The 13,632-nt window shown below is 38.8% G+C and overlaps 1 long non-coding RNA gene across 2 annotated transcripts in view; it reads right to left on the bottom strand.

Annotated features, from left to right (window-relative positions):
- The window catches only part of LOC118553701 (uncharacterized), a 258,776-nt gene that overhangs the window by 219,488 nt on the left and 25,656 nt on the right, over positions 1 to 13,632 (bottom strand). The gene's annotated exons all lie outside the window — the stretch shown is intronic.

The following is a 13,632-nucleotide window of genomic DNA, read 5'->3' on the forward strand; positions in this document are numbered from 1 at the left end:
CCATTGTTTTACAAGGTTTTCTGACACACTCTGCTACTTTAAAACCTGTAGTGAGTTTTTACTGACTACAAGATAAAGTCCAGACTTCTTCCTACTGAACCCAAGAGTTTTTGCAATCTTATCCCAGCCTTGTTCTGCCATCTCATCCCATCCCTCGGCCATGTCTTCCTAGATCCCCTCAACTACCTGCCCCCACCAACGCTCTCCAAATTTTCAATGAGTCTGAACATCGCACCTTTCCCTATTATATCACACATCTCCCAACTCCTGTCTATGCTACTCCTTATTCTCTCCATGAGAACCAGAACCATCTTTTAAGAACCAGTTCAAGCATCCTTCCCTCCACAAGCCTTCCACATCCCTCCGAGGCAGTGTCCTTGCTCATTCTTCTGTGCCTTCCAGTGCCATTACAACACTGTGACTTTTGCTACAACTATCTTGTTATGTGCCTGTTCCCTCTGGTCTGTGAGACACAGGCCTGGTATCTCATTCATCTTTGCATCTTACTTAAACACCTAACACACCAGTGGTTACCACACCCCTAAAAATCATTCACCAAATAAAGGAATGAATGTCCTTCAGCCCATGGGTACTGTTTTGGAACCATTACATCTCACTGTGTCTCTCTATGAATAATTCATTTTTAAGCACCTACTATGTGCCAGACTCTACACTGAGCATTAAGGATAAAGCACTGGACAAAGGAGACAAAATTTTGTCCCTGTGTAGATATTCCTCCATTGACAAATAGAGTGCAAATCAAATAAAGGGTATTTCAGGATATCAACTCTGAGCAGTAATAAATCATGAAGGCAGAGATGATTATATACCCCAAGGCAGTAATGGAATGCAAAAAGTATCATTTAGAAAATAAAAGAGAAGTCTAAGGCTGCCTCATTAGAATGTTAAGAAGAAAATAAGCAATAATTCCTTTTCCACTATTTATGCTGGATCTAGTTACTACTAAGGAGTAGAAGAGAAAAACTAAGACGAAACAAATACTTCTACTTATACACTCAGATACGCGTACAGTGATGTGTCTTACATGATTGTTACATTATAACAGTCAAAATTTGGAAACAATCTAAATATTCCTCAATAGGGGATCCATTAAATAAAATATGGTAATTTCATACTACGGAATATTAGGTAGCCATTAAAAGAATGAGGAAGCCCTATAGCTACTGCTGTAGAAAAAAACCCCTCCAAGATATATAATGAAAAGAGAAAGGAAGCCACAGAATAACACAGATTGCAGAAGGAAGGAAGGAAGGGAAGGAAGCAGAGGTGAAAACTGACACAAGAAAAAAAACTGAATAGTACTGCATCCGTGAAAGAAATTCAACTGGTAACTTCTTTCCCAAGGAAAAAACACCAGGCTCAGCTTTCATCCTTGATTCCTACAAAACTTTCAAGGAAAAAATATTGCCAATCTTATGTAACATCTTCCAGAGAAAAGAAACAAGGAAATATTTACAAGCTCATTTTATGTGGACAGCATGTTGACATCAAAATCTGACAAGAATTTTACAAGAAAGAAATAAAACAAGAACAAGCCACTGCTTCCCATAAGCATAGCTGTAAAAATCATACACACAATATAAGCAAACTAAATCCAGTGGTCTATAAAAAGAATTAAACACCACAGCCAAGATTGGCTCCTCCCAGAAATGCACAGGCAATTTAATATTTGAAACCTACTAACAAAATTCAACATACTTACAGGGGAAAAAAAAGAAAAAGAAAAAACTCATATGGTCATCTCAGAAGATCCAGAAAAAAAAATCATTTGATAAAAGTCAACATTCATTCTTAGCAGGAAAAAACTCAACAAATTAGGAATACAAGGAACTTCCTTAACCTGATAAAAGATAGCTACAAGATCAAAGCAAATCAAAACAGAAAAATCCTACAGCACACATAGCAATTCATAGTGAAATAGGAAAAGCCTAACCCATGTCCCACCCTCATTGCCATGAATATAATAAACTACAAAAATATCTGCCATTAAATTGATAAACCAAATCAGAGAGAGCTGAGAAGTAACAGAGATGCTCTAATATAAATAGCTGATATGTATAAGGTAATGACCAAATAAATAGGTATTCCAAAAATGTTTGTTGCATTATTTAATTAAATATACTCTGGAATTACAATCATTCTGCTCAGGAATAAGGGCAGTTCAATTTAAACATGGCCCAGCAAATGAAATACAAAATTTGAAACAGAGCAATAGCAAATAGGTCGATTTATTTCTTGTGTATTTGTATTCGTTTTTACCTTATCTTGACCTTCTACTCTTAGATACATCTAAGAATTTAATTCTATATTCTTAGTTGCATGTGACTGCTAACTTATTTGTTTTCTTTGTAAGTTATTTTAAGTCAGTAGTGGATGTAACCCCTGAATAAATATGAAAAAAAAAAAAACAAATAAAAGGTGGTTAAAGCAGGGCTCATCTAACAAAGGCACTCTTTTTAAGGCCTCAAATTTTTTTATTGTGAAAAAAAATATCTAAATAACACCAAATCCTAAAACACATTGTTCTTTGCCATTTAAAAATAAAGTTATTTTTTATTTAAATTCAATTAGCCAACATATAGTACATCATTACTTTTCGATATAATGTCCAATGATTCATCAGTTGCACGAAACACCCAGTGCTCATTACATCATGTGCCCTCCTTAATGCCCATCACCCCGTTCCCCACTCTCCCCACCCACCTCCCCTTCCATAGCCTTCAGTTTGTTTCCCAGAGTCAAGAGTCTCTCATGGTTTGTCTCACTCTCTGATTTCTTCCCATTCAGTTTTCCCTCCCTTCCCCTATTGTCCTCTGCACTATTCCTAATATTCCACGTATGAGTGACACCATATGATAATGGTCTTTCTCTGATTGACTTATTTTACTCAAAGGCACTCAAAATGTAGATACCTAAATTATTGATAAGAATTACTTTTAGGCTTTACTTTGGTAGACATGATAGGGAAGAGTAGAGATTATTTGTGAACAAAAATTACTTTCTAAAGAAATATGACAGTTATTAACATGGGACACTTTCTGTATTAAGTCTTTGGGGGTTCTAGGTTATTTAAAGTATGATGAACCTGGGGTGCCTGGGTGGCTCAGTCAGTTAAACATTTGTCTTTGGCTCAGGGCATGATCCTGGGGTCCTGGGATTGAGCCCCGCCTGAGGCTCCCTGTTCAGTGGAGAGTCTGCTTCTCCCTCTGCCTCTGCCTCTTCCCGGGATTGTGCGTGTGTGCTCTCCTTCTCACTCACTCTCTCTCTCTCAAATAAATAAAATCTTTAAAAAAAAAAAAGTATGATGAATCTTTCCCTGCAAGTTAAATTTTGTAGTCCACATTAATAACAAAGATGATAATGTTGCATCCCAATATCAGATTCTAAATTACAAAGAACAAAATTTTGTGCCCATTCAGCTTAACCCTTAAAATGTCTTTTTTTCCCCTAACATTAAGACGACTCCCAATGCATAAATGTAACAACTACGCTATGATATGAGCTTCTTCAGGGAAGGAGCTGTGTTAATTCACTGGCACAGGTTAGGCACTTGATAAAGAGTTGTCAAATGAATGAATCAGGTTTAATTCATTCTATTCTAAAACAGAAACATTCTATTCTAAAACATTTTGCTTGTTGGCAAAATAAAAATAGCTTAGAAAGGTAGTATCTACCAGTAGAAAATATTTCCAAATTGTCTGTTAAAGATAAACAGAACATCTGATGATGGCATCAGGTTGAGAATTTACCATGATCCAGTCACTTTATATCTATTACCTTATTTAATCCTTACCAAAGCCCTATGAGGAAAATACGACTGGTATGCTCATTTTACAGATGGGGAAACCAAGGTTTAGAGTTACATAACTTGCCTGAGACACATAGCTACTAAATGGTAAAGCAAGTATTTGACCTCAAACACTGTCTCTCAGATTTACTCTTTTAACCATTATGGGATCCCCATCTTCAATTTTGTAAACCACTTTTCACTTACAGTATGTAGTCTTTGAAAGCCAATAAGAAAAAGAAAAAAAGAAAAGCACTAGGCAGACTCTTACTTCCTAAAAGGAGATATGAGAAATAATGAAATTGCTTATAATGGCACGTATTGGAGCCAAGATGGTGGTTTTTAATAAAACTGAGAAAGGCTGGATTGCTTTCCCACAGAAATTGTGGAAACACAGATGCTGCCCAACCTTAAAAATGTAAAACTGTTCATGTTTTTGATCTCTGGACCAAAGGAAAAACTACAAATTCCACTGTTTGGAACATTTAATGGAAGAGTTTTAAAGGAAGCCATTATTATAATCATGGTACCCACCAGCGCTATGAGAGTCCAAGCTCTGTCAACATTTTCTTTATAAATTCACTATTAGGACTTTCTAACTCATCCAGCATTATGCAGCGAGACCTTAAAAATCTGAAATGTAAGATATTAAATGGTGAGTGATATTGTTCCAAGAATTAAGGAGGAAAATGGATATCATGTGATACAGAGACAATAGAAAAATGTCTGGCTTATCCAGCATTTTAACAGGTATTAGCTGTCTTTTACTTTGTTTTTCTTGCTTTGGAAGAAAGTTTAGGGGAGGGGGTAGGTTGATCTGGAATGGAAGGTTGTATTGCAACCAACCATGAAAAAATTTTTCGAAGTTTTTAGTATGGTACAAAGAGTTTGAGAAACTCTTAAAAAACCTAGATGTTGTCTCCCCTTTGAGTCTGCAGAAAGGCTTGAAATCTCATAAAGAGAGATTACGTTTAAGAACTCTGGCACTTTCCTTTTAGTCTAAACCATAAAAAGACTGAAAGAACAGTCATTTCTAATCCTGTCTAGTACATTCCAGCTAAATGGGAGCAAGAAGACATAGAATAAAAGGAACTATTCAGTCATTTCAGAACTTCAGCAAGTGTTGAGCTAAATTCCTTTCTCAATAAGGGTTAAAGCTGAAGGGACCTGATTCCTTGGAACATGCTTCTCTAATCTCTACACTCTATATCCCCTGCCACTATATTTTTTTCATTTTCCTTCCTTGAGATGACTTGCCTTCAATATGAAATCAAAGGTGAAAAAAAATGTAGCAAATCATACCTTACAAAGGCAAGTGAAATAAATTTATTTAACAACTCATTCTGGAATTACAGTTCGTGTCACCATTTATCATGCTTAAAAACCATAATAAATGGTTTGTAAAATCACATCAGATGGCTAAGGCAGAAGAGGGCCAATGAAACAATGCAATCCACTTAATTCTTTATGGCCAATATACACAGTCACAAAATGTGAAAGAGACCAAGAAAGATTAGGCCCCTCACTGACACTGGAAAAAAAACAAAACAAAACACAGTGCATTGCTCAAGGTCACCCTATTTGCCTGGAACCACACAAACATAACTATATGTGACTTCCTTTGCTAATCTATCCAATTAGAGTTTTACCTTATGGATCCTGAAAAAGATACCGTCTACATGAAGTTTAAAACCCAAACTCCCTCTGCCTCCTAGGATTACTAAAACTCAGTTGATTGATTATTATAGTGTAAAACGATTTAGATTTATTTTCTGGTAGGGTCTGATATTCCCTACCAAAAGACTCGAAAGACTGTTTAAACCGACTCAGGATTTTTGGTTCTGGATTGATTTTACATAGTGAATTTTCACATCAAATATTCACTTAGTGAGTGAAGCCTTTTATTAATAGACCCATTTTAAATAAACTGTCCAATAAGTCTTGAAACTTTGAAAATTATGGCTCTTTCCACAATTATGCTTTAAATCTTATGAGTCACATAATTTTCTTATGTACCTTTTTTGGCTATGAGCACATCCTAATATTAAACAAAAACGATTGAAAAGTAAATGGATGCATGTGTCAGCATAATCTAAATATGGCAGGCATCGTCTTATAAGTAGAAATGGTGCTAAAATTCTGAAGTTAGAAGGTTTACTGTAAGTAAGAAGCCAAAAGTTCAGACATTCAACCAAAGTTGATCCAAACCTCTTGGGTTGGAAACATCACAAAAGCGGGCTTTTCCACAAAATGGCCTGTATTTCCTGTTTTTAGCTAAGCTGGAAGCGCAATAGGAACAATAGTTATTATGACATGGCATTGCTTCTACTTTTGGTCTGAAAACACCAAGCAGATGCTATGAGCGTGACGAATCAAAAGAAAAAAAGTTGAGTGGAGAGGTGTTCTGGGCTATGAAAAGGAGAGTTAACGGGGACAGAATTTCCTAACTTGACCACCAGTTAACCATAGCTTGGACGCCCAGTGTGTTATGACTCACTAGCAACTTGCTCCAAAATAACACAAGAACATCTTGGGCTAAATCATTACTGGAGTATATTGTTAATAATATTTCCAGAAAAAAAAAATCAAGCAGAAACATGATGGCACTCACATAAATTCCTTTTTACAGAATAATCTGGAAATGAGATAGCACAAGCAACCTGCTAGACAGATAGTCTGATAATGTTATTCACCACATGCTCTTAGAAATTTGGGGCAAAAATCACAGCTCCCATCAACAGGTTGATAATAGCTCTTCACAGGAAAAGCGTGGAATTGTTAAAGACAGAACACAAGCTGAATTTTCGAAAGCAAAGTCTCCAAAGTCTTATGGATTGTGAATATAGAGTTATATTTTGCATCTTCCAAAAGGCCACATACTGCTGTTGTCTCAAACTTACTTTAAAGCTAAAGCTTCCTAACTGATAAACTCAAACCACTAATATTCAACCATTTAGTTAATACAATTATAAGACCTGTACATTATTGATGGTGCATCCTCAATTAAGAAAGCAAATTTGGGAGCTATTGCTGTCTTGGACTTGATCGCCCCATAATAAACAGCAGCAGGTAAAGTTGGACAAGTCACCTAGTGATACAATCTCTAAATATCCTCTTCTCTAACCTGGAAATATGACTTACCCCCTAATAAATCAATCCCCAAAGCTGAAGTACAAAACTCTATAATAATAAAAAACAGGAGAAAAAGAAAACAAGTGTTTAGGATTTGCAGCCAGGACCAGAGAGCCTTAACAGGAGAATATATCGACACTAACCTATAAAGGAAGTTTGTAAGGCCTTGCAGAGTGAAAAGTAAGAAAACAATGAAATGAGACAGCTCAACTGAGACACAGGTCTAGGGGTCACCAGCCTCCTCATCCATCCTTCTGTGAAAATCTGTCATTCCTCACACAAGGAGCAAGCCAAGCCTGGTGGTCAGGGCGGTGTCCTCGGGGTTCAGGGTCTGGTGGTGCAGTGACTCACCAAGGTCAAACTGAAGAGCAGAGGATTCACTGCTCAAAACTCGCCCCGGGGCAAGTTCTCCACCAAGATCAGGGTATGAAGCCAAGCAGGGCAAGAGTCAGTAAATTCTAGAAGAGGCAGCTATGCTAGAGTCACAGGCAGAAAGATGCTGAGAGGGCCTAGACCTTTGGAGGGAGTAAGGATGACAGGCCAAGCACGTGCTTTTGGTGGGTACGGTCAAATGAGGACCTGCCTACCATCTGGGGCAAAAATCCTGCACTGGCATGTGCTACTTTCTTCTCTCCTGTGTTCTATTTTGGCAATCTCCATTTTGCCGCAGTTCCTGCTTCTCCCCTTTGTTTGCATCCCTGATACTCCATATGTGTGCTATGTGTCTCCAGGAGTTTATACTCTGGGTCTAACTAATACTTCACATGAAAGCCGATTAATCAAGGGCACACACAGTATGTTTATTATTCATTTTTAGGACCGGGGTTAATAATTTAGCAATTGTAGTGAATGGCTAAAAAAAGAGAGAGAAAGGAATAATGGGTCCCTTGTTTGGTGGCAGCCAGGCTTCCTTCCCGGAGCTGTGTCACTGGCGGGCAGGTTCTGAAACAGGCATGAGCTCCGCTGTGGGACCACATTCAGTTGATGGTAAAGCCTGGAAGAGTGTTACTGGACTTTAATCTAGCAGACTATGTGTATTTGTTTGTTCAACTTTGATCCCATGACCAAAAAAAAAAAAAAGACTGTGTGTGATTTCTTGAGAAGGACTTGCCTGGCTGATGTAATCTGAACACAAAGGAAACTCAAACTACACAGAAGCAAAACAAATACATACAGAGGGGCACTCCTCATTTAAAAATGACATCACAATGAAACCCTTACAGTGAGTTATGTATTGGGGCAAAGACCGCATCTCGTTTGTTTTCTATGTCCCAGCATTGAAGAGTAGTGTCTGCCGTATGGCAGGCATTCTATAATCACTATGTGAACTGCACTGAACTGCACTGCTTCATATCCCCACCGCTGGTCTCCTTTCATCCATCCAGTTAACAAGCTGTACTTGACCTCAGCTCAGCCATCACTTCCTCAAAAAGACCTGCCCAGACCTCCCCAATGTGATCAATCCCCCCTAATAACACTAGTATGCACGCTCCTTCAAAAGCAACTATCAGCCATAATTGTACATTTACTTGCAAAGCTCTTTGATATAAACAATACAAGCCATAAACAATAAATTCCAAAGAGGCAAGGACTGTGCCTTTTTGTTTTTCGCTCATGCAGTAAATGTTGTTTTTGTTGGCACTCAGTAAATATTTGTTAAAGTAGTGGACCAAGAACTCATAATTTTCATGGTTTCCTCTCATTCTAATAATACTCACAAGACCTCAAATAATATGAAATAAATTATCCAACACACCCTCAAATAACAGTCAGAGCTGGGAAAGCAAGTTTGCAATGCAGGCCATCCAGTGAGGAAGAATTTTAATAAGGCAAAGGGAAAATGCAAGTATCTTTCATTATAGCTAGAAGTTAAGTCTCCATTCTGGAACGTACCATTAAATTGCTTATGGAGAAATGTTTATTTTTATAGGCATCTCAGTTGTCTCATTTTTTTAAAGCATAATCCATTAAATTGAACCACTAAAGGTCAAAAACTCTCAAATATTGCCCATTTCATATAGCCTAATCTAGCAGACAATATATATTTGCTTACATAATTTAGTTTAGCCATATGTAAGCAGTTTTTCTGTGAAATTGTTCTCTGCACCTTGGGAGTAAAAAAAAGGGAAGTACTCTGTTGATTCAAAGTACAATACTGAAGAATATGAGATATGGTAAATGACAAGGTTATTTTCTAGTTGAAAACAAAGAAGGAGCAGAAACGGAAACTTAGCCATATTTAATCTAATATCTGAAAATTTACAATAAACCAATATATCCAATTATTCCAGCCCACAACTTAATAAGTAAAATTCCGGGAGAATAATTAAGAGGCAAGAAAAGAACGTCAAAGAGGGCTATTGCTTCAATTGGACCATATTTATGCAGCAACCCTTGCATGTCAGCATACTCAGAACAAAAGATTTGGCAGTGAAAGACGCAGACATAGTCCCTGCCCTCAGGAACTTAGAATCAATGCAAGAGGCCTCAACAGACGTGTGCAAAGATGCTCAACATCACTCAGCATCAGGGAAATGCACATGAAAACTACAACAAGGCATCACCTTACTCCTGTCAGAAGGGCTAAAATCAAAGAGATAAGGAATAACAAGCATTGATGAGGATGTGGAGAAAACAGAACTCTCATGCACTCTTGGTGAGAATGTAAATTGGTGCAGCCACTGTGGAAAACAGTATGGAGGTTCCTCAAAAAGTAAAATAAAATAGAAATAGCATATGATCTAATAATTCTCCTGCTGGGTATTTACTGAAAGAAAACAAAAACATTAATTCAAAAAGATATATGCACCCCTATGGTTATTTAGCATTATATTCACAACAGCCAAATTATGGAAGTAACCTAGGTGTCCATCAACAGATGAATGGATAAGGAAGATGTGGTAGATATATACAGTGGAATACTGCTCAGCCACAGAAAAGGATGAGATTGTGCCATTTGGGACAACATGGATGGACCTAGAGGGTATTCTGCTAAATGAAACCAGTCAAGATGAAGAAAGACAAATACCATATGATTTCATTCATATGTGGTATCTGAAAAGAGCAAATGAGTAAACAAACAAAAAGTAGAATCAGACCTATAAATACAGAGAACTGATGGGTTGCCAGAGAGGAGGGTGGTGAAGGGTTGGGCAAAATGGGTGAAGGGGAGTGGAAGATACAGGCTTCCAATTATGGACTAAGTAAGTCACGAGAACAAAGGGCACAGCACAAGGAATACAGTCTATGGTATTGTAATCGCATCGTATGGTGACAGATGCAGCCACACTTGGGGTGAGCACACGTAGACTTGTCAAATCTGTGTTGTACACATGAAACTCATGTAACATTGTGTGTCAACTATACTCAAATTTTAAAAGTCATTTAAAAAACCATGAAAGAGGCCTCGGTGTGTGTCTCACACGCCTCACAGCTCCTCAAGCTTCCTCCCGTTCTCTGAGCTAAACTCCTGGCCTCGGGCAGGTCCACATGGATGGTCTCCTTCCCCTGTAGGGAATCACTTCTCTTCACATAGCCAGAATTTTGAGGGGGTGGGGGGCGGACAGGGCTATTGCACCAAGTCAGGTTTCAGCAAATATTTTTAGGATAAATTAAAGAATAAATTAATTAATCACCCAATTGATATGAGAGGGAGATATGTACAGTGGAAGCTGGGTGAGAGCATCTATGGTTTTCTTTCAAGAGGTCAGGTTTTTCTGGCTTGGCTCTGATCTTCTAAGCTTTTGAGTATATTTCTTGATGGCTCCTCTATCACCTGAGATAAAGAAGACATTTTTATGGCTGACTTAATGCCAACCTTACCCAAAAGTAAAAGTTTGATTTTTCTTCTTTAACTGTGTAATAGGTGCAGCAGATACCCCTGGCTCTTAGAAGGTAGAAGAATCTCAGTTCTGGTGCTGTGTGACCTGGGGAAAATTACAAAACCTCTCTGTGCCCATTTTTTTAATCTGTAAAATATTGATAATCTTATAGAAATTTTTTTTTAAAGATTTTATTTATTTATTTGACAGAGAGAGACAGCGAGAGAGGGAACACAAGCAGGGGGAGTGGGAGAGGGAGAAGCAGGCTTCCCACTGAGCAGGGAGCCCAATGCGGGGCTCGATCCCAGGACCCTGGGATCATGACCTGAGCCGAAGGCAGACGCTTAACGACTGAGCCACCCAGGCGCCCCTCTTACAGAAATTTTCTGAGAATTAAATGAGACAACACATGTAAAGCATTTGGCACAGGATCTGGCTTATAGTAAGCACTCAGGCAGTGTTGCCAGTATGATTAATACTCTCATGTTTACTGTAGTATTATTACTCCTCTTCCCATCTATTTTTTATTGGGGAAATCAAAGTCCTGGTTAGATTGAAGAGCTCTGGTAAGAAGCTCAAAAAAAGACTTGGTAATTTCATTCAATCATTCCACAAATATTGATTCAGTTTCTGCAAGTATCTAGGTGGACCAGCTCCTAAGGTTCAGATGGGCAACTTACTAAGGGCTTGGAAGGGAGAGGGTGGAATTGAGAAAGAGTAAGTGAAGCAGAAGTTAATGGGACCAAACTAAGGTCCAAACCTATATGCAATTAGCATAAATAAAAGGGATCAGGTACAGAAGTGAATGTCAGGGTCATTGGGCAGTGTTAAGCCTTAAAAAATTATATTAACCTTTAACAAGAGGAGAGCCTAAGTTTGGAGAACTTTCTTACCCATGACTGGACCCTACTTAACTTAAAATGCTAAAAAAATTTCCCCTTCTTAAATGAGCATAAATCTCATCAGAGATGGTTTGTTGGGTTACTGGTCATAATAAAAACCAAGAGTTAGAAGATGATTACCTTGGCAAGAACTATCATTCAAAAATGAACTGGAAGTCTATTCAGAAATGGAAGTCTTCACTGAGCTAAGGATGAAAATCCAGCCTAGTGAAGAACAGTAAGGATAATTTCCGAATGTGTTGAGCAATATGATGGGAAAGTAAAAGCAGGTCCTCGGACTCAAGACTTAAATCCCAGGTTGCTCCGAGCTGGTCTTCAAGAGCCTGAAGTCAGCAGTGGGGAAGAAGCAGTGACTTATCTGAAAGTCCCCAAGTGCTTTACAGGGTCATTATTTGCTGACTGCTTTCCACTAACTACATATCTGGTTTCCACCAGATAGACCAGAGTATCCTGTTAGAAGTACACAAGACGCAGGAAACTGGGTATGCATAGTCTCTAAAGGTCTTGCGAATTCTTTTGTTTGTTTTTAACCAGGCCAGAGATGAGGCGGAGGGGCAGGAAGATGCCTTGTGACCTGTCAGAACTGTGAAGGCTATTTGCAAGCTAACACTTAGCCTGTCATACTTGTACAGATGCTGGAAGAAGACAGGACATACCTGGGTCAGAGAAAACGGACTTTATTCCTCTCAGCCGTAGTGGTACCAGAGTATTAGCAGCTTCCTGCACTGGGTCCCAGAATGCCAAACTAACATACAGCAACACAAAAAGGGTCAGATGGCACCTGCACATTGAGTGAGCATTTTAGGAGAAGCACCCTGAGCTTAGGGAACCTGAATCTTTTACACTTGTCAGTAAGCATGCCTACCCTTTGCTCTGGACGGAGACATTATCTCCATTTTCCAAGGCTGTTCACTGTATAAACATTCTCGAAATGATAGAATGGAATAAAGTCAATTAGTTCCTCTGCTCACAAAACATGTAGAAATGAGACACCCATTCCGAGAATTGTCTCCCAACATGACCTTGACCCTAAGCGCACTCATGAAAACCATGTGTTAAGTGCTTGACATTTTGCTGGTTGAACAGCGTAAATGACAGTGAATATGCAAAGCCCTTTCCAGCTCAGAATGTCATCTAATCTGGACAAACCATTATTGCGAATTCCCAAAAACATGTTCCTGTGCTTGTCAAACCACTTACAGGTATCTAGTTCCTCTTTTTTTTTTTTTATTGTTATGTTAATCCCCATACATTACATCATTAGTTTTAGATATAGTGTTCCATGATTCATTGTTTGTGCATAACACCCAGTGCTCCATGCAGAACGTGCCCTCCTCAATACCCATCACCAGGCTAACCCATCCCCCCACCCTCTCCCCTCTAGAACCCTCAGTTTGTTTTTCAGAGTCCATCGTCTCTCATGGTTCTTCTCCCCCTCCGATTTCCCCCCCTTCATTCTTCCCCTCCTGCTACATTCTTCTTCTTCTTTTTTTCTTTCTTAACATATAGTTCCTCTTTTTTAAGGTCAGCACACATGTCTAAGACTCATCTTTTACCATTTCCCAGGACTTGGGGATTCATATCGTAAGAGGCCTTTGCAATATAGAATCTCTCTTTTCTACCAGTGCCAGAACAGTACTCAGAAGTATATCCTAGGGGGCGCCTGGGTGGCTCAGTTGGTTGGACGTCCGCCTTTGGCTCAGGTCATGATCCAGGAGTCCTGGGATTGTGCCCCACATTGGGCTCTCTGCTCAGCAGGGAGCCTGCTTCTCCTTCTCCCTCTGCCTGCCACTCTGTCTACTTGTGCTTACTCGCTCTCTCTGTCAAATAAATAAATAAATCTTCGAGAAAAAAAAAAGTATAGCCTATACCTATCATAGGTTTAAGGTAGGCACAGTCCTACTGTATATTATGAAAACATTTCGATAATAATGCCCCCTGCCTCCACTTACCAGTCCACCAAGCCTCC

Source organism: Halichoerus grypus, chromosome 9 (assembly GCF_964656455.1).
Source record: "Halichoerus grypus chromosome 9, mHalGry1.hap1.1, whole genome shotgun sequence".
NCBI lineage: Eukaryota > Metazoa > Chordata > Mammalia > Carnivora > Phocidae > Halichoerus > Halichoerus grypus.